The sequence below is a fragment of the Sapajus apella genome, unplaced genomic scaffold (assembly GCF_009761245.1).
Source record: "Sapajus apella isolate SASKATOON/1434 unplaced genomic scaffold, GSC_monkey_1.0 scaffold51, whole genome shotgun sequence".
NCBI lineage: Eukaryota > Metazoa > Chordata > Mammalia > Primates > Cebidae > Sapajus > Sapajus apella.
The window spans coordinates 8,509,713-8,536,359 of record NW_022436991.1 but is presented as its reverse complement, the minus strand read 5'-3'; the positions used below and the strand labels follow the sequence as shown (position 1 = coordinate 8,536,359).

Genomic DNA, 26,647 nt, shown 5'->3' with positions numbered 1-26,647 from the left:
TTTAGTAATTCCCATTATGTGTATGTTGGTATACCTGATAATGTCCCACATGTTTCTTATGCTCTCTTCACTTTTCATGATTTATTCTTTTTGTTCCTCATATATAATAATCTCAATTGATGTGTCTATAAGTTTGATGATTATTTCTACTGCTGATTTGTTTTAGCTATTTAACTTTTCAACTCTTGAATTTCTATTTTATTTCTGAAAATAATGCCTATCTCCATTAGATATTCTCTATGTGGTAAGCCACTGTTTTCAAACTTTCCTTTGTGTGTGTGTGTGTGGTTTTTTTTTTGGTAACATAATTACAATAGCTGATTTAAACTCTGTCTAGTAAGTCCAATGTCTGGGCTTCATCAGGGACAGTTTCTATTGAATGCTTTTATTTTTCCTGTATATAGGCCACACTTTCCTGTTTCTGTGTCTTGTAATTTTTAGCTGAAAACTGGACATATGAATAATATAATGTGATAACTAAGGCAATCAAATTCCTCCTTCCCCAGGATTTGTTGTTGTTACTGCTCTACTTTCTTGGAATCTTTCTGTAAAGTCTGTATCCTTTGTTGTGTGTGGCCTCACCTATTAGATTAGTTTAATAGTCAGCTAGTGGTTAGAACAAGGTTTCTTTAAATGTTTTGAACCAATAAGTTTCTCAGCCTTTGCTGAGGGGGTCTCTCTGTGTGCTGTGGCACATCATCAATGCTGTAGAAGACAATTAATTTTGCCTTGGCCCTCACTTCCTGCTTGCATAGAGTCCCAAATCAGGTAGAGATGAGAGAGTAGGGCTTTCCTAGTTTTTCCTGGGCATGTGGACATTCCCAAACATGTGTGGCCTTTCAGGTTTTCAGACAAATGTTGGAGCTTTTCAAAAACTCCCATGGACACTCTTCTTCAAATTTTCCTTCATGTTTGCCTGTCCGTCTTTCTTACCCCCAATACCTCAGGAACCTGTGATGTTGAACAACTCCTGCTGATTGTTTGTAACAAATGCCCTAGGAATAGAACAGAGCGAACTCTGAATCTGATCAAATAAAGATAAGCCCTGAAAATTAACATTTTCAGTGAGCTGCCAGATAGATCTAATAGTGACAATTCTCTGGGGATGGGGCTTTAAGGAGTGCCAAACCCCCTGCCCTCTCAGTTGGTGGCTAAGCTGCTAGTTTTCACAGCTACTATAGTTGTGAGGCTACTGGCTTTCAAGCATACTGGTGACAGGTAGATGGAATTAGCACAATTTAAACTGCCACAAAGTTTTCTGTTCCTATCAAAATCCAGGCAATTTTCTCAAATGCTCCTTGGATTGTTATAAGCTTTAGTTAATTTCCAGAGTTCTGAAAAGCTTGATCTAATAGTTTTGCCAGTGTTCTTGTTGCTTTTATTGAGGGGCAGATTTTTGGAGATCCTTACTTTGCCTATTCCAGAAGTTAAACTCAACAACAGGTCACAATTTGAATTTTAGTTTTGTCACTCACTTGGGCAAGTCAGTTAATCTTTCCAAGCATGCTTCAGCAGAAAAATAATACAACTACCATTTAGGTATATGTGAGAATTAAACAAGATAATGAGATAACACCTGAAAGGTAATCAGAACTGTAAGCACTGAATAACAATTACATGTTTTCAGGAAAAGAAATTAGGTATTTTTGTTTAGGTTAAAACATACACAGGACGGTACAAGACACAACAATTTAACACAGTAGTGTACTCATGAAACTCACATTCCAACATAAAAAGGGTGCTAAGGCTATTAGTCATAAAAAATAGTCAGGACATTACTTCCCTGTTCAACTTTTTAGTGTATTATTCAGGTTGATGACCACACACAAGGCAAGTTCAGGCTTGCTCAAATAAAAGCTCTGGGGATGGATTTTATTGGAATACCAATGCTGGAAGCCTGGAGATTGAGATGCTTTGCTATTATAATGAAATGACAAAATGTTCTGTTATATAACAAGTAAAAAATTGTCATTACCCTTTAAGTTTGATTTTCTTTTTCCTTATATACTATTGGCTGTTCCCTCTATCCCGATTTAAAAGAAAGCTATTACCACCTGTTTATAAGCATCACTGTAGTTTGGAGACCTTATTTTACAGTTGACTAAATCGTACCCAACACTGCGCATATATTACAACTTATTCTATTAGCTCTTGCTCCCTAAACTGACCTTATGTTTAATCCCATAAAGACATTTTGTTTAATCCCATAAAAACACTAACTAGCAGCAAATCTCTATTTTAAAATCTGCTTTATTGACAAGTACAACCTGCTACCAGAATCTGTCCTCACTATAACTCTGCCAATCACTGAAGCTCTTAACATATAATGCATGAAGAATTCACTAAAGAAAAGCTTACCACAATGTTTAAACTATCCATACAATGTATAGAAAATATGTGGAAGGATATTTGTCATATTGCAAACAGTAGCCTACTCTGGTTGAACAGAACTGGAGGTGAAGTGGGTATAGCAGGTGAGAACCTTTGTATTTTTACTCTGTCTTATCCAAGTGTATATAAATCCATACAATTCTGTCTTTGAAAAAAAAATAATGTTTGCTTTATATTTTAAAATTCTAAAAGGTTTATAGGATATTACATATTAAATTTAAGTAAAGTGTGCTAATTGCATTTATATTACACACTGTGAAATCTTTCAATCATGTATGAATTTAAGCACATGCTCTGGATCTAAAAGATTTTAAAAGTATGCCAAAGAAATTAGCATAAATCAAAGTCAATCAGGTAGAAGGCTAAAATGGAATTTAAATTACAATGTCTACATTTTCTGTTCCATTCCAATTAGGGTATCATGAGAAACTCCCATGGAAGAATTCCATTCAAGGATACTTATTGTTTCTTCCCTGATTAATCTGGCAAAAGTAGCCCTTTATTTCACCTGAATGAATAACCTCTATGGTTTGTAAATAGAACTGGGCTGGATTAAGGTGGGACTGGTGAAGAGAATGAAAGTTAAACTTAGTAGGTTAAATAATTCTCTCGGGCAGAAAAGTACTGTGGGATTGTCTGTAAAAGTATTTTAACAAAAAGACTAAACATTAATGACCTCATAGCCTCACAGAAAAGGATTGCCCATGGACAATGATCAAGAAACAAGCAAGCAATGCAGCAGACAATAGCAGCTGTCAATCAAGTAAAGCTCCGGGCCAAAACAGTCATAAAATTAGAGAATTTTGAGCTGGCAGGGATCTCAGATATCATCTGTTCTAATCTCCCCAAATTAGGGTTTAGAAAATACTGAAGCCCAGAGAGATTAAATGATTAATCTACGGATACAAAGTTAACTAGCAGCACTGAGACTAAAACCCAGGTTTTGAATTACCCACTTCAAAACTTCCTAGCACGTGATGCTAACTTCCCTGAACAGCATTCATTGAATAAAGAAAATGAACAGTATTCTTAAAAATACCTCCAGGAACATTTAGACTTCTATCAGAACAGACTTAATTACAATTTTGTAAGCACAGTGATAGTGAATCTAAACTTTCATGGGAGATTAAAAAAAAAATAGAGAGAGAGGGAGATGTCATGTTTGGGTTCCTCTTGTCAGTTCACAGGAGTGAAGTGGGTTTTGTTCCCTATAAAATGTAACCTCTTCCTGCACTAGCCACTATTTCTCATAAATGTTTAAGGAACATCCCGCTCTCAGCTCATTCTCCTTAAAGAAACATCCCAATATCTTTGTCTGAAGAACAAAAGGATTCCCTACATCAACTTTAGGCTCTTATCCTATCTCCAAGGAAACTTGGCTATTTATAGTCTACTCTCAGACATCAAAATGAACACTCCTATTTGTCTTACCTATTTGCATAGACCAGAAAATGTGTACTACTATCTTCTCAGAAAGGAATTTGTAGAGTAAGTCACAATAGCAAAGGATCCATTTATGATCTCCAGATCTATTAAAGTAACTGCTCTTTTTCAACTAGTTGATATTTCAATATTAAACAGCTTTAAATCATTTCTCTACTAAATTGTACTCCCTTAACAATTTATACAAGTATAGTAATTCTCTGACATTAAATCAAATTCTAAACCATTTAGTCATACATGTGTTGTCTTCACAGGAAGATAGAATATCCGCAGTTCAAGTTCAGGTTTTAGATTAAGACTCAAATATGGCTAGGCGCGGTGGCTCAAGCCTGTAATCCCAGCACTTTGGGAGGCCAAGGTGGGTATATCACGAGGTCAGGAGTTGGAGACAAGCCTGGCCAACATAGTGAAGCCCTGTCTCTACTAAAAATACAAAAATTAGCTGAGTGTGGTGGCGTGCACCTATAATCCCAGCTACTCAGGAGGCTGAGGCAGGAGAATCACTTGAACCTGGGAGGTGGAGGTTGCATTAAAACGAGATTACACCCCTGCCCTACAGCCAGGGTGACAGAGCAAGACTTCGTCTCAAAAAAAAAAAGAGAAAGACTCAAATCCAGGTCCACCACTTACTGGCAGTGAGATTTTGGGCAAGTTAATTAACTAACCTCTATGTAACTCAGTTTTATCAGTAAATGCAGAATGACTTCCTAGTATTGTGTGGATTAACAGAATGTATACGAAGCACTCAGAATAAATGCCTGGCACAGAGTAAGAACTTGATAAATGTTAAATATTATCAATAATGTGTTGCTATTTCAATAGATGTACTTTTACTTAAAAAAAGGAAATAGGCCAGGTGCTATGGCTCAGCTCACGCCTCTAATCCCAACCCTTTGGGAGGCTGAGGCAGGAGGATCACTTAAGGCCAAGAGTTTGAGCCTGGGCAACACAGTGGGACTTCATCTCTACAAAAATTTAAAAAATCAGCTGGGCACGGTGGTGCACCTGTGGTTCAAGCTACTCAAGAGGCTGAGGTGGGAGGACTGCTTGAGCTCAGAAGTTTGAGGCTGCAGTGAGTTATGATCATGTTACTGTACTCCATCCTGGGCAACAGAGACCCTCTCCCTAAAATAAATAAACAAATTAAATTATACATAAGGAAAGAAAAAAGAAATAAGAGAAACATAGTCTGGGATTCCATCTCTTAAATTTTTTTATTAATTTTTTTAGTTTTCTCTTAAATTTATTGTCTCATAGTACCTTTGAGTCTCTTGCTTTCTTAGAAGAAAAATCATAAATTCATGCCCTATTTATGTAGATCCACTTATTTTTAAATGAATCAGAATTGTAAAAGTTTAGAGCCTCACAAATATGAGGAAAGTAAGTTTAACACTGAGACAAGTGTTTCTCTGTGCCATCAGTATGGTGCCTCAATTATAAAGTGAATAAAGAGTGGAAAGCTTTGGAGAAAGACAAAAGTTCTGGTTCTGACAACTGTTCTTCCATTTAATCTTTAAGAGAAGCTTGTTTTCTCATTGTAGTTAAATATGGTATAAGATTAAAAATGTAAGGTGATATCTCCCTCAATTTTCAACTTCAGAAATCATTATCTAAGCTTTTGCAGAAAAATATAAAATAAATCCCTCAATAATTAGCATACATTTGTGGTAGCCATAATCTCCTAAGCAAACAGATGGTGGTCTAGAAAAACCATACTTCAGAGAAGGTTTCTCATGATCTTGAGAAGCCTGGCACCACACCATGAGATATGCCTGGCTTTTCTGTCCAAGTTTAGTAGGCACAAGTGTGCTATACCAAGCTTTCACTCATTCAGCAAATACTCACTGAGCCCATGATATGTGCAATACACTGTAGGATGTATGAAGAACACAAGAAGACATGATCCCTGTATTTCAATAACTTACATACACAGAGCCAGGATGCACGTCCACAGAAAGTTAAAAAGCACAATACATAGCAGGGTGTGAGTTAATACCAAGGGAACTGTGTGGTCTTGTGTGATTAGGAATCTGGACGTAAGCACTCTGTCCACAGGCACCACTACCATGGAATTTTGAGCAAAAAGCTTTACTGTCTTTAGGTCTAGTGTCCCATTTTATAAGTGATATCCTAAAAGATTTCTGATAACCCTTCACAATGTTGACATTAGGTTTACTGAAGCCTAGTTTAGATATAATAAAATTTACATTTAAAAATGTATAATTCAGTGAGTTCTGACAAATATATGTAGCCATCTCAATCATGATATAGAATATGTGCATCACCATAAAAAGTTCCCACACTCCTTTACAATTAGCCTCCTGCACCAAGCTCCCAAGACAGATCTGCAATCTGCGTCCTAACAGTATAGTTTTGCCTCTTGCAGAATTTTACATAAATGGAATCATATGCAATCATGAATAAGACTACTATAAGCATTTGTGTACAGGTCTTTGTAAAGACATGTTTTCATTTTTCCTGTGTTAATACCTAGGAGTGAAAATAGTCATATGGTAAGTGTATGTTTAAATTTGTAAGAAACTACTCAACTGTTTGCTGAAGTGGTTGTACCTTTTTTTTTTTTGAGATGGAGTTTCACTCTTGTTGCTCAGGCTGGAGTGCAATGACAAGATCTTGGCTCACTGCAACCTTCACCTCCAGGGTTCAAGTGATTTTCCTGCCTCAGCCTCTGGAGTTGCTGGGATTACAGGCACGTGTCACAAAGCCTGGCTAATTTTTGTATTTTTAGTAGAGATGGGGTTTTACCAAGTTGGCCAGGCTAGTCTGGAACTCCTGACCTCAAATGATTGGCCTGCCTTGGCCTCTCAAAGTGCTTGGATTACAGGTATGAGCCACCACACCTGGCTGGCTGTACTATTTTACATTCCCAGCAGCAATATCTGAAAATCTAGTTGTTTGTCATACTCATTAACACTTGGTATTTTCAATCTTTTTCGTTTTAGCCATTCTAAAAATGCAGAGGCAGGCATGTAGAGCTCTCTTACTGTGGTTTTGTTTCCTTTATGTTTAACGATATAGAACATATGTTCATGTATTTATTTTGCCATCTTTGGTCTGTTAAAATCTTTACCAATCAAAAAAAGTCAAGTTGACTAATGATTAAATTTAAGAGTTCTTTATATATTCTGAATACAAGTCCATCTTCTGACATGTGTTTTACCAATATTTCCCCCAAAGCCTTGCCTTTAAATTTTCTTAGCAATGGCTCTTGAAGGACAAATGTTTTATATTTTGAGAGTCCAATTTGTCAATTTCTTCTTCTTTTTTTTTTTTTTTTTTGAGACAGAGTCTTACTCTGTCACCCAGGTTGGAGTGCAGTGGCACAATCTTGGCTCATGCAACCTCTGCCTCCTGGGATCAAGTGATCCTACTGCCTCAGCCTCCTGAGTGGCTGGGACCACAGACGTGTGCCACCATACCTGGCTAATTTTTGTATTTTTGGTATAGATGCATTTTTACCATATTGCCCAGACTGGTCTTGAACTCCTGAGCTCAAACGATCCACCTGCCTCAGCATCCCAAAGTGCTGGGATTACAGGTGTGAGACACCGTGCTCCGTCACTTTGTCAATTTCTTATCCTCCCTTTTGCAGCTACTTAGTGGCAAAGGAGGAAAACCCCATTGATATGGTTTGGCTGTGTCCCCTCCCAAAATCTCATCTTTAATTATAATCCTCATAAACTCCACGTGTCAAGGGAGAGACCAGGTAGAGGAAACTGAATCATGGGGGTGATTTCCTCCATGCTGTTCTTTTGATAGTGAGTTTTCACGAGATCTGATGGTTTTATAAGTGTTTGGTAGTTCCTCCTGTGTTCATTCTCTTCCCTGCCACCTTGTAAAGAAGGTGCCTTGCTTCCCCTTCATCTTCTGCCATGATTATAACTTTCCTGAGACCTCCCCAGCTATGCTGAACTGTGAGTCAATTAAACCTCTTTCCTTTATAAAATACCCAGTCTCGGGTATTTTTTTACAGCAGTGTGAGAATGGACTAAAACACACACCATCTTAATCCCAGACTGAGGCTTAGGCAATCAGAGATGACATCAGTTAGGATACCAGAATAAAAAACGTTTATTATCTCTAGAGCTGTCTCTAAGAGATGCCCAAGAGCTCATGAAAAAGGCTGTCAAGGAGAATTCAACCTTCCTCATTACATCTGGACAGCTAAACATTATATCACCTCAACCATTTATAGGACAAGAATATAGTAAGAATGGTACTTACTACTGTATCTAGAAAAAACTGTCTAACCCAGATGCTTGGAAAACATCACTTATATTACCTTTGGATGATCAATGAATGGCAAAGTATATTCACTGTTTGAATAAATAGATTATATACGAAAAATAAAGAGATGACAAATATATCTGGCAAGAGAAAGACAGGGTTACTACATCACAACAGAAAGTCTCAGTTAAAACAACCAAGGTTATTTCAAAGTATAATTCTTATAAAACCAAAGTTTGTTAAGAATAAAAATCATACAGGGCTGGGAATGGTGGCTCACGCCTGTAATCCTAGCACTTTGGGAGGCTGAGGCAGGTGCATCACTTCAGGTCAGGAGTTTGAGACTAGCCCGGCCAACATGGTGAAACCTCATCTCTACTAAAAATATAAAAAATTAGTAGGGTGTGGTGGTGGGCACCTGTAATCCCAGCTACTTGGGAGGCTGAGGCAGGAGAATCACTTGAACCCAGGAGGCAGAGGTGGCAGTGAGCCAAGACTGCACCACTGCACCCCAGCCTGGGTAACAGAGCAAGACTCTGTCTTAAAAAAATGAAAAACAAAAAACAGAAGGTCACCAAAGAGTTCTTCTTCAAGTTGGTTCTCAAGCTGCTCTTTTCTGCTCACTCCATAGTCTCTTCCTAGGCAATCGCAGCTGGGCTCACTGATTCAATTATCACCTAAAAGACAATGACTCACAAATTTATCTCTAGCTAAGACATCTCTTTTAAGCTCCAGATTCCTGCTTATTACTTACTTAATATTTCCACTTGGATGCCTCAAAGGCATCTCAAGCTCAGCAAATACAAAACCAAACTATCCTCCATCTCAAACCTCCTAGTGGTCCTTCTCAATGGCAGCACTATTCATCTAGCTGCACAGGTCAGTTATTCTTAACTCTTTCCTCTTCTTACCCCCATAGGTTCCCACTCTGAAATTGCGAAGTGGAATTTACCTCCTAAACAAAAGTCTATCCTCCCCTATCTGTCTACATGTCCAACATCCCAACCCAAGTCAAAGTCAATTCTCAGCACTCAATTCTTACCCCTTCCAATCCTTTCTTCTTCATACTATAGAGCAATTGTTTCTAACATGCAATCTGATTTTTGTTACATTACCTTAAATCTTTTAATGGTTTCCATCACTCTTAGGATAAAGAACAAAATCTCTACAACGGTCTACTAGGTCCTGTATTACCTGAAGTATGCCTATTTCTTCAGACATATCTCATCTCACTCCTTCCCCTTGGCTCTATACAAGTTCGCCTCATTGGTTTTCTTCAGCTCCTAAAGACACCAAACTCTTTTCCACTCCAGGGCCTTTGCACATTATTCTTTCTGCTGGCAGAACCATTTCCTGCTCATGTTCTTGCTAGCTCCTGCACTTCCTTTCATTTCTAGTTTATGTGTCATTTTCTTAGGGAAGACTAAAGTTACTCGTAACTTCTTCCTGTTAATAGGTTTTGGTTAAAACTACATTTCTCCCTTTATAGCACTATGACAATTATATTTATTTCTATTTTTTTTGTTGATTGTCTCTTAACTGCTAGATAAGTTCTGTATGTGACCAGTATCTATCTTATTTTCTGTATGTGGCCAGTGTGTATCTTACATATCTAATACCTAGCATAGTGCCTGACATACAATGTCCTCAATAAATATTAAGTGAATGAACTATCAATCTCTTCTATATAACTTTCGTGTCTTATTCAGAACCCATATGCAACGATTCAACGTGCAACCCAAAATTCATGTGTTGGAAACAATCTGCAGTGCAACCATATTGGGAGGTGGGGCCTAATGGAAGATGTTCATGTCACATGGACTCCACTCTCATAAGTGGATTCAAGTTGCTATAAAAAGAGCTTGTGAGAATGAAGTCACTCTTCTACCATGTGAGAAGAGTATTCCTCCCCTCTGGAGGATGCAGCATGAAGGCATCACCTTGAAAGCAGAGACTGACACCTAAGCTGCTAACACTTTGATCTTGGATGTCCCAGACTCCAGAATTGTGAGGAATAATTTCTGCTCTTTACAAATTACCCAGTCTTAGGTATTCTGTTATAGCAACAAAAATTGAATAAAGACAAACACATTTTATCACATTATACTCTCTCTAAAATAATAATTTAGGGAATGGTTGATAATTTTTCATTTTAAGGAAGAAATCATTTATACAGTAACTTTCCTAGGCCACTGATACTATTTAATTAACTATTTGATAGGAAAGGAAATAGAAAAATCTAGAAACAAATATGTATTTCAGTAAGTCAGCAAAACATGCTTCATTTTAGGAACATATCCAGATAATAACTATGAATCCTAATGTTCTCATTTATTTCATCGACTAAAGGTATCCCTAGAATAGAATCAGAAATCCATTTTTAACATGGCCAGCCAACTGTTATCTGAGATGTGTCTTGGGGAATATGTTGGTTCCTAATGGAGTAGGCTGGTTCCTGGGACAGTGAAATGTAAACAAAGAGAAACCAGAGACACATTCAAAAATTTGTGTTTGTCTAATTTGAAAGGAGGGAGAAAAGGAAATGACAAGAGAAACTTTAAGGAAAAAAAGAAGACTACAGAATTGACAATTAATGTCTGAACTCATGCCTCAGTGGTAGATGTCCTAGAATATATTTGTCAAAGTAAAGGTTTTAGAAAGAGAACTAAATAAGCCTAGTCCCCAAGAGGGGAAGTCTCCCAGACAAAGTTACGTAGTCTAGCATAGGGTATACAGGCGGCTTACTTTTGCCACCTCTCTGAAAGCAGCAATACACCCCAAGGTTCTACCCTGTCCCGCTCCCTGACTGTCCAAATTAGTTCCCTTAGGTTTACTGGTCTTTTGGGACCACAGTGTGGAGCACGTATCACCAAACAGCTTCACGATTTTTGGCATGATCCAACTGCATGCTTTGTACTATTCAAGTCAGTAAGGCAGCCGAACTATTCTTGCTCTAAAGTTAGTGAAAAACACAGGCATTTAACAGGCATAATGAAAAGTCATTTTTTTCCCATCCTAAAGTGGTGGCTAAAGATTAAGATGACTACAATTATCAGCTTGCTATGTGACAGCAACACCTACTAACCCATTTTCCTTTACAAAACCCAATACTGGATAGCATTTTTGTGACTTGAGCTGAAAGGATCAGTTTTTCAAGAAGCTTATTTGCATTAAAGACTGAAGAATTGTTCTGGAAAGAATTTACTCTCATGGGAGAAAAAGTCTAGGAAGCAAAGTTAAGCTAGTAATAAAGACTTTACCATCCATCATAAAGCAGGAGTGATTCTGAGTACTGCATGGTGTCCCTTCTATTTGCCTCCAGTGGATGTGTATCTAAGCACAAGGAGGATGCACAGGTAGTGGGAAAAAATAGCTAGTTCCTTTAAAAGTCTGCAAGATACTGGAGGAAGTGGAAATCCCATTGTCGTACTGTTATAGTCAGGGTGTAACATAAAATGAAACTATTTCAGTAGTGCGTAATGTCGTTCATTTCAGTGTCCTGTCATTGAGAGGATACCAGTATATCAACACTTCACCTAGAGGAAGCAGTGGTGGATGTAGCAATACCCAGAAGCAGTGTGTTGACTAAGGTGACCAGGCAGATGCCATGCTACCCAGTGGAAATAGCATCAATCCTTGCAGTGCCAGTTGGCACAACACCGATGTATCATGTTGCACAGAGGTTGACTAGGCTTGTTCACCCTCAAAAACAGGTGGAGAGAAGCCAAGACTTTTCAGTGGGCTAGAGACTTGACTCAGCTGAGTACAGGTTATGCTTACAAAGTTTTAATCATTTATACCAGACATAATAAACGTAAAGGAAAAAAAATCCTATCTTTGTAAAAGAGAATAGATTAAATGATTTATGGAGATAAATGCCTTTGACATGTTTAAATAATTTTAATTAAGTAATAAGACCCAAATTATTCCTCTAAAATGAAAATGTGAAAAAATATTTGTGAACAATCTTAAGGAAAAAGAAAGGTGTCCAATTAGTAGATTCTCTTTCTAAATAGTCAAGATAGTGGGTACAGACACTCACTTTTGTTTCCTATCACAGGCGGGGCCTGAGTCAAGGTTTTGGTGAGACATTTATGCAATCAAATTGTGTAGCATTGCTCTAATATAAGTATGAATTACTAGGATATGAACTTATGAACAGGATTAAAGTTTTTTGTTTTCCTCAAAAAGATGTTAAAAAAACACGAACAAAATTTCAGAGGCTCCTTAGTAAACAATGTAAAGAGACAGAGTAAGGTTGGTAAGACGTTGGAGAACGGTTGAGAGTAGAGTATCATTTATCTTTGAAAAATTATATTCCATGGAATTTAACTTTCAAGGAAAAATTGGCATGAGAGATGGAATACCTACTCAACAAAAATGTGTCTTCCTGGCTGGGTGTTGTGGCTTATGCCTGTATATCCAGCACTCTGGGAGGCCAAGGCAGGAGGATTGCCTGGGCCCAGGTGTTTGAGATTAGCCTGAGCAATAGAGTGAGACCCTGTCTTTGCAGAACATTTAAAAGTTAGCCAAGTGTGGTGGCACGTGCCTGTGGTTCCAGCTACTGGGGAGGCTGAGGCATGAAGGTCATCTAAGACCTGGAGATTGAGGCTGCGGTGAGCTAAGATCGCACCACTGCACTGTAGCCTGGGCAACAGAGGGACACTTTGGCTCAAAATGAAACAAAAAAGGTGTCTTCTTTTTATTTCTTATATGGTTTGGCAAAACCTGCAAAGTCATCAAGGTTAGAAATGATACTGGAATTTCCCCAGCCATCTCTCACAAATGATAAATGACTTTTCTTTCTCCCTATATATACATCTTTTAAACTAAAATTTGAAAATGTACTATACACATTTGCTGCAAAAATTCAAAGACACAAAAGGGTATAGCATAGAGTGATAAGTACATTACCTCTCAACAGTGGGCCTCCAACTACTCAGTTTCCTTTCCTTGAAGCAACAACTACTTTTTTTTGGGAGACAGAGTCTTCCTCTGTTGCCCAGGCTGGAGTGCATTGACATGATATCAGATCACTGTAACCTCTGCCTCCCAGGTTTAAGTGATTCTCCCACCTTGGTCCCCCAAGTAGCTGGGATTACAGGTGTCCACCACCACACACCAGCTAATTTTTGTATTTTTAGTAGAAACACGGTTTCACCATATTGGCCAGGCTGGTCTCAAACTCCTGACCTCAAGTGATCCACCTACCTTGGCATCCCAAAATGTTGAGATTACAGCCATGAGCCACTGTGCCTGGGTGCCACCACAACTTATTGTGTGTCTTTACAGGAGGGATAATGTATGCATATACAAAAGCATGCATCTGTGTGTATCATTTTTAAAATGACCCATGCAGTGACGGTAACATATATGATGTTCAATACCTGCTTTCCAACACTTATTTTTAATAATTAACAAATACAAAATGTTTCTAAAATCATATAAGGTTAAGCAAAACTATCACATAATGAACCCCCATTCATCCACAGGGCCAGTTTAAGAAGAAAGAATAGGCCAGGTGTGTGGTGGCTCATGCCTGTAGTCCCAGCACTTTGGGAGGCCTAAGTGGGTGGATCACCTGAGGTCAGGACATTGAGACCAGGCTGGCCCACATGTATGGCAAAACCCCGTCTCTGCTAAAAATACAAAAAAATTTAGCTGAGCGTGGTGGCATGCGTCTGTAATCTCAGCTACTCTACTTGGGAAGCTTGTGCCCTCTCTAATCCTGTTTTCTCTCCTGAGGTAACCACTCTCCTTGATTTTGTGCTTATTAATTCCTTGCTTGTAGTTTTACTATGTTTTTTTCCCTAAACACGTTGTTTAGTTTTATGTTTCATGTAGTTTAATAAATTATATTAAACATTATGTAAATGGAATCTAATCTTATTATATGTATGTTTCCACAATTTGTTTCTCTTGCTCAACATGATTGTTTAAGATTCAGATTGTTATAATTCATTTATTTTTCATGGCTGTATAGTGTTCTCAACATTTATTTATTCTACTCTGGATACAGATTTCTAGAAGTTTGTTGCTGTTTTCTTTTTTTTTTTTTTTTATTGCATTTTAGGTTTTGGGCTACATGTGAAGAACATGCAAGACTGTTGCATAGGTACACACGTGGCAGTGTGATTTGCTGCCTTCCTCACCATCACCAACATCTGGCATTTCTTCCCATGCTATCTCTCCCCAACTCCCCACCCCCCGCTATTCCTCCTCTATTTCCCCCCAACAGACCCCAGTGTGTGATGCTCCCCTCCCTGTGTCCATGTGTTCTCATTGTTCAACAGCCACCTATGAGTGAGCACATGCTGTGTTTGATTTTCTGTTCTTGTGTCAGTTTAATGTGAATGACGGTTTCCAGGTTCATCCACGTCCCTCTACAAAGGACATGAACTCATCATTTTTTATGGCTGCATAGTATTCCATGGTGTATATGTGCCACATTTTCCCTGTCCAGTCTATCATCGATGGGCATTTGGATTGGTTCCAGGTCTTTGCTATTGTAAACAGTGCTGCAACGAACATTCATGTGCATGTGTCCTTATAGTAGAATGATTTATAATCCTTTGGATATATACCCAGTAATGGGATTGCAGGGTCAAATGGAATTTCTATTTCTAGGTCCTTGAGGAATCGCCACAATGGTTGAACTAGTTTACACTCCCACCAACAGTGTAAAAGTGTTCCTATTTCTCCACATCCTCTCCAGCATCTGTTGTCTCCAGATTGTTTAATGATCGCCATTCTAACTGGCATTAGATGGTATCTCAATGTTGTTTTGATTTGCATTTCTCTAATGACCAGTGATGATGAGCATTTTTTCATATGTTTGTTTGCCTCATGTATGTCTTCTTTTGTAAAGTGTCTGTTCATATCCTTCGCCCACTTTTGAATGGGCTTGTTTTTTTCTTATAAATGGCACTATGAATGTTTCTGTCGCCTGGGGAAAATAAGCAAGAATTCCTCCAGAATCTGTTAATAAGTAAAACTGCCAGGTTGTAAGGTTTATACCCATCTTTAAATTTATTAGATAATACCAAATTGTTTTCCAAAGGGGCTATGTAAAAATGTACTTTTCTCCCAGCAGTGTGTAAGTGTCCCACTTGTTCTACATATTCTTGCCAATACCTGATACTGTCTGCACCTGGCAATTTTGCTTAACATATAATAGAGAATCTTACATATTGGCACACACAGGGCTGCCTCATCCTGTCTAAAGGGCTTCACAGTATTCTAGCATATAGATATACCGTATTTACACAGTATTCTATTGAGACAACTATCCAGTATTTCTCTTTATTGGATTATTTCCAGTCTTTTGTTATTTTAAACAATAACAATGAACAATCTAATTTATCTGTTACAAAATTCATTTCACAAATGAAACTATAAATTCCTAGAAATAAAATTTCCGGGTTAAAGAGTATATGCATTTAAAATGTTAATAGATAGGGCCAAATTATTCTGCATGGGTATTATAGGAAAAAAAACTCTCAAACCATGTTTTTTTCCCCCTCATTGTCACACCACAGCAAGCAACACAGAAGGCTTTTGTGGCCAAACGTGTGGGGTTTTCCCCTATGCACCAAGCAGTGGACACCAGCCAGGTGTCCTCTAATTAAATTCTGACACTACTGTCTACATGGAGATAGTGTCAGATCCCATGGGTTGACAGCTCAGTCCCCAAGACTGCCACACTCCCCTATCCCAGACACCTGTCAGTCACAAGCCAGGGCCTCCAAAACTTCTGACTGGCTTCAAGTTGGGGATCCCATGATCCCCACTTTGGGTTCAATTAACTTGCTGGAACAAGTCACACAACTCAGTGAAACACTTATGCTTACTATTTATTGTTAATATAAAGGATATTGCAAAGGATATAGAAGAAGGGATGTGTAGGGTGTGGTATGGGGGAAGGGGCATGGAGCTGTTGTTGGTACTTCCCTTAATGAAGTACAAGAACTCGTTAAATTTAAGGAAATTACCCATTTGTCTGTGGTTTGAGCTATTAATGTTTTAGTTTGTCATTTTTCTTTTGTTTATGGTAGATTTTTTTTGCATGTAGAAATTTTATTTTTATGTAGTCTTTTTCTTTTTTTTTTTTTTGAGATGGAGTCTTGCTCTGTCACCCAAGCTGGAGTGCAGTGGCACTATCTTGGCTCACTGCAACCTCCACCTCCCGGGTTCAAGTGATCCTCCTGCCTTGGTCTCCCAAATAGCGGGGATTACAAGTGTGCACCACTACGCCTGGCTAATATCTGTATTTTTCATTAGAGACGGGGTTTTACCATGTTGACCAGGCTGGTCTCGAATTCCTGATCTCAAATGACTCACCCGCCTCGGCCTCCCAAAGTGCTGGGATTACAGGTATGAGCCAGCATGTCCAGCTATAGAGTCGAATTTAATAATCATGTCTTTTATAACTTTTAGGTTTTGTACCATACTTTTGGAAAGGTCTTCTATTACTCCAATAGTAAATTACTTGTTCATATATTAAACACAGCAGTTATCAGACTGGATTGCACTAAGAAATGAACTCTCAGTTTGAGTTTTCTCTACAGCAGGTTTTCTCAACCTCAGCAGTACCTTTTTTTCTTCTTCTTCTTCTTCTTCTTCTTTTTTTTTTGTTAAGAGACAGAGTCTCACTGTCACCCAGGCTGGATCATAGCTCATCGTAGCCTCAAACTCCTGGGCTCAAGTGGTCCTCCTACCTCATCCTCCCAAGCAGCTAAGACTTGGACAAGCCTGACCCAAGTGTGTACCACCACATCCATCTACTTAAAAAAATTTTTTTTTTTTTTTAAAGCAATGGGATTACCCTATGATGGTTTCTAATTCCTGGCCTCAAGTGATCCTTCTGCCTCAGCCTCCCAAGTAGCTGGGATTAAAGACACAAGCTACCATGCCTGGCCCACTACTAACATTTTGGACCAAATAATTATTTGTTGTTGGGGTTGTCTTGGGCACTTCAGGATGTGTAGCAGCATCCTGGTCTCTACCCAATAAGTCAGTAGCACTCTCTCTCTCTAATAGTTATGATGATCAACATGTCTTAAGACATTGCCAAATGTCCCTGGGAGACAAGGTGGCCAATACTGTCCCTGGTTGAGAATCCCTGCTCTAGAAACGGGTCTACTTTCAATACTTCCTTTTATTCATAAAAATGATCAGACCTAACCAATCGTATTTACCTGGAAGTTGTCTCTAAAACACTGGAACAATTTTTTTTTTTTTTTTTAGTTTAACATTTTAAAGTAGTGCTGTTAATTCTTTTTTACAGTTCTATCTCTAGCTTTAGAATAGCTTAAGAGCAGCCATTACCTTAAGTCCAATGGAACTAATAAAGTGTGCTATTTAAAGACCACAAGGCAGAATGTTGACAGAGGAACCCAGGCAGGATCCAATTCAATTAACTCCACTTGCTCTAGCTTAAGAAGGGTTTTGCTTTTAATTTCCAAAATTAAAGTCAGTTTTTAAATGATACTTCCACAGAGTGCTTACTTTCCAAGGTGAGCTCTGCAACCACAACATGGATGCAACAGCCACGATAATGAAGAGTGTGTGGTAATACCGCAGGAATAGATACATTAGTCAACCATAGGGAATTGAACACCCCAACAGGGCTAGTATATATAAGATGGTATTACAAATCAGAAGGAAGGGATTATTCAATAACTGTTTTAGGTAACTGACTTAACACTTATAAAAGAATTAAGATTCCTACTTGATACCGTGCACCAAAATAAGATGGCAGATAAAGTAATATAAAAATTAAAATCATTCTAGGAAAACATTCTAGTTGACTTCGTTGTCTTAGGAATAGAGAAAACCTTGCTAGGTATACATACAAAGTCAGACTATAAAGAAAAATACCATAATTTAAACGTAAACTATAAGCTCTGTGCAATACACATAAAGGGGTAATCTTTATATATGATACCTTTCAAATCAACATGAAACCTAACAAAAAAATTGAAAAATGGAGAAAAATATGAACAAGCAATTCATATAGGATGGCATACAGAACATCAAAAGTATATACATTTTAAAAAGTTCAGTCTTTCTAGTAACCAAAGAAATAAAAACCCCCACCCTGGGCAACATAGCAAGACCCTGTCTCAATAAAAGGATTTTTAATTAGCCAGGCATGGGGGCACATACCTGTAATCCCACTTACTTGAAAGGCTGAGGTGAGAGGAGCACCTGAGCCCAGGAGATCAAGGTTATAGTGAGCTATGATCATGCCATGGCACAGCCTGGGCTATAGTATGGGACCCTGTTGGTTTTTTTAAAGCAAACCAAGAAAACAGTTCTATATTTTGACTATTAACTTGGCAAAAACTACAAACAAAAACAAGAAAAACAGATTGGGGAGTTCGGCAAAACACTCTCCAGTAAAAACGTGAATTTCTATATGTAATTCCTCCGCGCAATTTGGCAACATATATTAGAACCATTAAAATGTTAATATCCTCCCACCCAGTGTACATAAGAATTTAGAATATAGTAGCAATAGCATCAAGAAATATCAGGGGAGAAAAAGCTTAATGAAGAACACTGGGGCAAATGGTTATAGTTAGGAAAACATAAAGCTAGATACTTATTTCAAGTAATGGACAAAAATAAATTCGAGATGCTTTACAAAGCTAAACATAAAAAAGGGAACTATAAACGCAGAGTAAGAAAGTCCTTTCAATGTAAGAAAGAAAACCCTGAGCCCATAAAGAAAAAAACTGACCCACAAAATTTTAAACATCTTTGTCAAAAGAAACCATAAATAATACTGAAAAATAAATTTGAAAAACAACGTGAGACTGGGAGAAAATACTTACAACCATGTAACAATTTAATATGTAGAATATATTAATAGGTATCAAACATTAATAAGAAAAAGATTAAAAACCTCAAGTATACAAAAGATTATGGGGCCAATAACATGAAAAGATGTTCAACTTAAGAAATGCAAATTAAAACAAAATATCATTTTGGGGCCAAATTGTCAAAAGCTAAAAAGATTTATACTATTCAGCACTGGGAAAGATATGGAGAAATGAATATACTTTTACACATTATTGAAAGGGTTGGAAGAAAAACCGGTGCACCTTTTGGGAGAGCCGTCTGTAATAATAATAATAGCGGCAGCAGCAACATCAGTTAACCCTTCTACAGCGTTAACGTATCCCAGATACCATCCTAAGTCTTTTGTATACAGCAGCTCATTTCATCTGTCCATAACTCTATGATGGAGGTACTATTATTTCTCCACTTTACAGATGTACAGATAAAGAACTTGAGGCACACAGATGTAGAGTAACATCTTTCTTTTCTTTTTTTTTTTTTTTGAGACGGAGTTTTGCTCTTGTTACCCAGGCTGGAGTGCAATGGCGCGATCTCGGCTCACCGCAACCTCCGCCTCCTGGGTTCAGGCAATTCTCCTGCCTCAGCCTCCTGAGTAGCTGGGATTACAGGCACGCGCCACCATGCCCAGCTAATTTTTTGTATTTTTAGTAGAGACGGGGTTTCACCATGTTGACCAGGATGGTCTCGATCTCTTGACCTCGTGATCCACCCGCCTCGGCCTCCCAAAGTGCTGGGATTACAGGCTTGAGCCACTGCGCCCGGCCGAGTAACATCTTTCTTAAACGAAGATGTTGGACTCAGGAATTTGCCTTGGAATCTGTGTTATTTGCTATGCTCTACAGTCCTACGCTGCAGCAGTAACCACGGAGGTACACCGCTCAGATCTCCCTTGAAGATACGTTGCAGTTCAGTTCTGACGTGCCTTTAGGACTTAACTCCCTCATCTTTCAAGATCAGGCCACTTTCCTCCCTGACAGTCCCAGGTCAATAACTGAATGTGTGGGAGTACAAGGGCCTGGCTATATCTATCCAGCTGGCTACTAACCTTCTAACAGGCAATCTTCACTCCAGAGTGTCCCACTGAGTAGGCTGAAATTGTGAGATGTGAATCAGAGTCTGAGCACTTTCCCTTCCTTCAGCTTCTGACTGCCTATCTTTCACGGGTACTTAACGAACTATTTGCAGTCCTAACTCTGTCTTGGTATCATCTTCCCAGAGGACCTGACACAACTGCCATTCTAAAAAACCTTCAAGTGCATATACCTTTCTGCTTAGCAATTTCATTTTTACATATGCAATCCAGAGAAAAACCTGCACATAGGGAAAAAGAAACAGGTACAAAGATGTTCACTGCACTACTGCTTTTAACAGTGAAAAACCTAAATACCTATCAATAAGGAATGGTTAAATAAATTATGGTGCATAAACAGCGCAGAATACTAAACGGAAATAATTCTGTGCATATTGAAGTGGAAAGATCTCTAACACATGAGAAAAAAAGCAAACCACAGAATAGTATAGATCATGAGATCCATTTATTAAATATATATATGTATTTCTGTAAGTCTACATATTTATAAATATATAGGAAACTGATAGTAGTTCTGGAAAGGAAAGATACAAGGAAGCAGTGAGAAAGGTAGGGATGAGTAAGTCCTATATTTTAACTTTTCATTTTAAAATTTAGAATGCATTAACTTACAGTCAATCCTCATTATTCAGGGATTCCATACTTGCAAATATGCCTACTCACTAAAATTTATTTGCAAGCTCCAAATCAATAGTTCTGGCACTTTTGTGGTCATCTGAGGACATGATGACATGTAGAGTGGCAAAAAGTTTGAGTCACATGACAGCCATGTTCCCAGATGCAGCTGAGCATGGCGATGGGCAGTAAGTGCATGTCTTTTTGGTGGTCTCTTCAGTGCCATGTCTTTCACATTTTTACTTTTTACTGATGATTTCACTGTTTAAAATGGCCCCAGTTATAGCGCTGAAGGGCCGTTTTGTGTTCCTAAGTGCAAGAAGGATGTAATGTCCCTTTCAGAGAAAATATGTATGTTAGGGCAACTTCGTTCAGGCATGAGTTATAGTGCTTGTGGCACAATACTGTTGACAGACATTATTGTACAGTATTATTAACATATAATATTAATGTAACTGAATCAATATGTATTAAATAATATGTCCTAAAACAAAGACAAACATATATCGACGTTATGTATTGATCAGCTGATGAAATGTGACCAGAGACCTGCAGGAACCTAACCCTGTTTATTTCCCCTAGGGACAATGATCCAGTATTCACTAATTCAGTATTTGCAGTGACCTTATAGAACATAACCCACATGAGAAGTGACTATTATTACTAAGGTTTAAAAAAAAAAACAAAAAACTATGTTGGCCAGAACAATAGCTCTAGCCTTTAAATAGGGCAATAAAGCCATCGATAGAGGTCGAAGTGTTCCTTTAGCTCTACTTGCACTCAAATCCCCATCCCTCGGCTGCCTGCTTTTCATGGTGATGACATGGCCATTTAAATATCTCTGAACTCAAATTTTTCTTGATAAGGTGCCCAAAGAGAATTAAAGAAATCAAAATTAGTTACCACTGACACCTGAATTCATTCAAAAAGACTTGCAATTTTTTTCCATAAGTTACCCATAAATATTTTAGAATATTTTATGGATCCATAAATGATCCATAGAATATTTGGATTAATTATACTTACAGTTGAGCATCGCAAAATCCAAAAATCCACATGTGGCTACTGGATAAATAAAATATACTATACAATTATTATTTTAAAACAGTAATTAAAGCCTTTTAAACTGACTGCCACCCTTTTGGCATAGGATATCGTTTTAAGATATGCAAAAAGCAAATTTTTATTTTCAGGACCCAATATCTAATCATTTTTTTCAGTTCCCAAATATTTTACTATCCATCAAGGCCAAGAGCCAACACTGATAACACATTTTATTTGTAAAGACCATGGCGATCTAGCCCCAACATTGCCTTTCTGTGTCTTTCCTACTCCTGTAAAGTCACACCAGAAAATGCCACATTTTTCTAAAACATCCAAACTTTACACTATACGTGTTAGAATCTTGATTGTGTATAAGAAACTATAGAGAAGAACTCAATCTTTCCTTTCAGTTAGTTATATTATTGCTTTTTCTTTTCTTTTTCTTTTTTTTTTTTTTTGAAACAAAGTCTGGCTTTATTGCCCAGGCTGGAGTACAGTGGCATGATCTTGGCTCACTGCAACCTCCACCTCCTGAGCTCAAGCGATCCCTCCACATCAGCCTCCTGAGTAGCTGGGACTACAGGCATGCACCACCTTGCCTGGCTAACTCTTGTGTATTTTTTACAGAGATGGGGTTTTGCTATGTTGCCCAGGCTGGCCTTGAACACATGAGCTCAAGTGATCTGCCCACCTTGACCTCCAAAAATGTTGGGATTACATGTGTGAGCCACTGCATCCAGCCTATTATTGCTATCATATGTAAGCTTATCATATAATGCAGAATAATTTGCTAAACTGAAAAGTTATTCTTAACATGAGGACCCATGAAAGGCAGCACAGAATAGTGGTTGGGAGACAGTACGCTCTACAGCAAGTCTGCCTGGGGCTCTGCCACTTACTCGATCTGCAACCTTGGGCAAGTTACTTATCTTTTCCCTACCTTATTTTCTTCATCTGTGAAATGGAGATGGTAAGCAGTACAGGTTGAGTATCCCTTATCCAAAATGATTGGGACCAGAAATGTTTCAGATATCAGGATTTTTCATATTTTAGAATATCTGCATTAATTACACTTACGGTTGAGCAATCCAGATCCAAAAATCTAAAATCCAAAATGCTTCAGTGAGCATTCCCTTTGAGCATCATGTCAGCGCTCAAAAAGTTTTAGATTCTGGAGCATTTTGGATTTGGGATGCTCAATTGTACCTACTTCACAGGGTTCTTGGGAAGATTAATTTATTCTTTTAGGAAGCTTAGGAACAATCCCTGGCACACAGAAGTACTTAATAAATTAGTTATTATTAATGTTGAGAGGTTGTACCAACAATGCAAACAAAACACTTCTGGGTACCTAACTTGGGGGAACAGGTAAACATGTATTCCTTCAGTGGGTGGTACTCTACATAGCTATTATCTATACTACTTTTACATATGGTATGCTTTGGCTCTGTCCCCATCCAAATCTCATCTTGAATTGTAGCTCCCATAATTCCCACATGTTGTGGGATGAACCTGGTGGGAGATAATTGAATCAGGGGGGCAGGGGTTCCCCCCCATACTGTTCTCATGGTAGTAAGTCTCATGAGATCTGGTGGTTTTATAAGGGGTTTCCCCTTTTGCCTGGCTGTCTCATTCTCTCTTGCCTGCGGCCATATAAGACCTGCCTTTTGCCTTCTGCCGTGATTGTGAGGCCTTCCCAGCCACATGGAACTGTGAGTCCATTAAACCTCTTTTTCTAGGCCGGGCGCAGTGGCTCAAGCCTGTAATCCCAGCACTTTGGGAGGCCGAGGCGGGTGGATCACGAGGTCAAGAGATCGAGACCATCCTGGTCAACATGGTGAAACCCCGTCTCTACTAAAACTACAAAAAATTAGCTGGGCATGGTGGCGCGTGCCTGTAATCCCAGCTACACAGGAGGCTGAGGCAGGAGAATTGCCTGAACCCAGGAGGCGGAGGTTGCGGTGATCCGAGATCGTGCCATTGCACTCCAGCCTGGGTAACATGAGTGAAACTCCGTCTAAAAAAAAAAAAAAAAACAAACAAACAAAAAAAAAACCTCTTTTTCTTCATAAATTATCCAGTCTTAAGCAGCAGCTTCTCCGCTCCTTCTGGAATCTCTCCCTGGTTCAGCCTGACTGCCTCCACTCCTGCCTCCACCATGTCCATCAGGGTGACCCAGAAGTCCTACAGTGTGTCCACCTCTGGCCCCGGGGCCTTCGGCAGCCGCTCCTTCACGAGTGGGCCCAGTGCCCGCTCGAGCTCCTCGAGCTTCTCTCGAGTGAGCAGCACTGGGTTCCGCGGTGGCCTGGGTGCAGGCTATGCTGGGGCCAGCGGCATAGGCATGGGAGGCATCACCGCCGTCACCATCAACCAGAGCCTGCTGAACCCCATTAAGCTGAACGTGGACCCCAACATCCGGGCCGTGCGTACCCAGGAGAAGGAGCAGATCAAGACCCTCAACAACAAATTTGCTTCCTTCATGGACAAGGTGCGGTTCCTGGAGCAACAGAACAAGATGCTGGAGACCAAGTGGAGCCTCCTGCAGCAGCAGCAAACAGCTAGGAGCAACATGGACAACATGTTTGAGAGCTACATCAACAACCTGAGGTGGCAGCTGGAGACTCTGGGCCAGGAGAAGCTGAAGGTGGAGGCGGAGCTTGGCAACATGCAGGGGCTGGTGGAGGACTTCAAGAACAAGTATGAGGAAGAGATCAATAAGCGTACAGAGATGGAGAATGAATTTGTCCTCATCAAGAAGGATGTGGATGAAGCTTACATGAACAAGGTAGAGCTGGAGTCTCGCCTGAAAGGAATGACTGAGGAGATCAACTTCCTCAGGCTGCTGTATGAAGAGAAGATCTGGGAGCTGCAGTTCCAGATCTCCGACACGTCTGTGGTGCTGTCCATGGACAACAGCCGCTCCCTGGACGTGGATAGCATCATCGCTGAGGTCAACGCGCAATACAAGGAGATCGCCAATCGCAGCCGGGCTGAGGCAGGGAGCGTATACCAGATCAAGTATGAGGAGCTGCAGAAGCTGGCTGGGAAGCACGGGGATGACCTGCGGCGTAAGACTGAGATCTCCGAGATGAACCGGAACATCAGCCGGCTCCAGGCCGAGATTGAAGGCCACAAAGGCCAGAGGGCTTCCCTGGAGGCCGCCATTACAGATGCTGAGCATCGCGGGGAGTAGGCACTCAAGGATGCTCGTGACAAGCAGCAGCAGCTGGAGGACGCCCTGCAGAAGGCCAGGCAGGACATGGCACGGCAGCTGCGTGACTACCAGGAGATGATGAACGTCAAACTGGCCCTGGACATCGAGATCGCCACCTACCGCAAGCTACTGGAGGGCAAGGAGAGCCGGCTGGAGTCTGGGATGCAGAACATGAGTATCCGCATGAAGACCACCAGTGGCCATGCAGGTGGTCTGAGCTCTGTCTATGGGGACCTCACAAGCCCCGGCCTCAGCTACAGCCTGGGCTCCAGCTTTGGCTCTGGCGCAGGCTCCACCTTCAGCCGCACCAGCTCCACCAAGGCCGTGGTTGTGAAGAAGATTGAGACCCGCGATGGGAGGCTGGTGTCCGAGTCCTCTGACGTCCAGCCCAAGTGAACAGCTGCAACAGCCCCTCCCAGCCTGCCCCTCCTGAGGCTGCCCCAGAGCCCGGGAGGGAGGTTGCTGTGCAAGGGAGCACAGGGAACGGGAGACCCACCCGACGCTCAGCCCTAGCCCTCAGCCCATCCGCGGGGAGTTTACTGCCTGGGGAACCCCCTTGCCCATGCCTCCAGCTGCAAAACAATTCAGTTGGCTTTTTTTTTTTTTTTTTCAGCTAGCTCGGAAAAAAAAAAAAAACTTATTCAATCTTGGGTATGTCTTTATCAGCAGCATGAATATGGACTAATCCAACATAATTGACACTTCAGAATTTCTCAAACCTGCCTAAACTGATAATATATTTAAGACAAGTCTCCATGATTATAAATTCAACTGCTGATATACAGAACTACGTAGACTTTATCAGATTCTGTACCTAAGACCTAAAAGTAACAACTCAGCTTTCTCTATGGCTGGAAGGGATAAACTATTTTGTCTTGAATAAAGACATAATTTTTCATTTCTCTAGATGGAAAAGTATACTATGTTAGTCCTGTTTAATTTAATTAAGTAATTCCAATTTTTCAGAACACAGTAGGCTTTCCTTGGGATGCCTAATAAAATGGCTGGAATAAAAGAGGTGCTCAGTAAATATTCATTGATCAAATATAGGAAGATGAGGCAAGAGTGTGTGAATAGTTGGATGACAGATAAGCATCCATGTGAGCAGTGTAAGTATTTAGGGAAAAATAATCCCTATGTATGTCAAATAATAATTATGTCAGAAATGAAAATATACTGCTGTGTCTAAGACTAAAATACTAGGTACCATCAGAATTTAATGAAAACAAAGCAGAAAATTTGTAAATTCCTGCTATTCATAATGCTTATGTGTCCTCATGAAGAATATACAGTTTCTTTTTTTCTTCTTCTTCTTTGAAGACAAGGTTTCACCATACTGGTCAGGCTGATCTTGAACTCCCAACCTCAGGTGATCCGCCCGCCTTGGCCTCCAAAGTGCTTGGATTACAGGTGTGAGCCACCATGCCTGGCCAGAATATACAGTTTCTATGTGTCATGCTAGCAACCCAATGGCCTAAGATAGTTAAAAGATCACAGAAATAGATGAAAAATTTTCCATATGTTAAATTCCCAATGCTGCATGTCTTTAATTATTGATCTTTACATGGCAAGAAGTTGCTCCCAATTATAAATTGCTTAGTCCATAGTGCTAGCATTAATTCATGCATAAAAATAAAAGTAGCTGGAAAGTATCTAACCAAGTGAAGCATGATATAAAAAGGTATATATACCCATACTGGGTGTGGAATATATATATATATATATATATATATATA

General features: G+C 39.5%; 1 protein-coding gene and 1 pseudogene across 1 annotated transcript in view; one reads left to right on the top strand and one right to left on the bottom strand.

Moving 5' to 3' along the window:
* MOSMO (modulator of smoothened) overlaps positions 1-26,647 on the bottom strand; it is a 75,916-nt gene that overhangs the window by 14,777 nt on the left and 34,492 nt on the right. The window lies entirely within an intron of this gene.
* Positions 23,772-25,522, top strand: LOC116526540 (annotated as a pseudogene).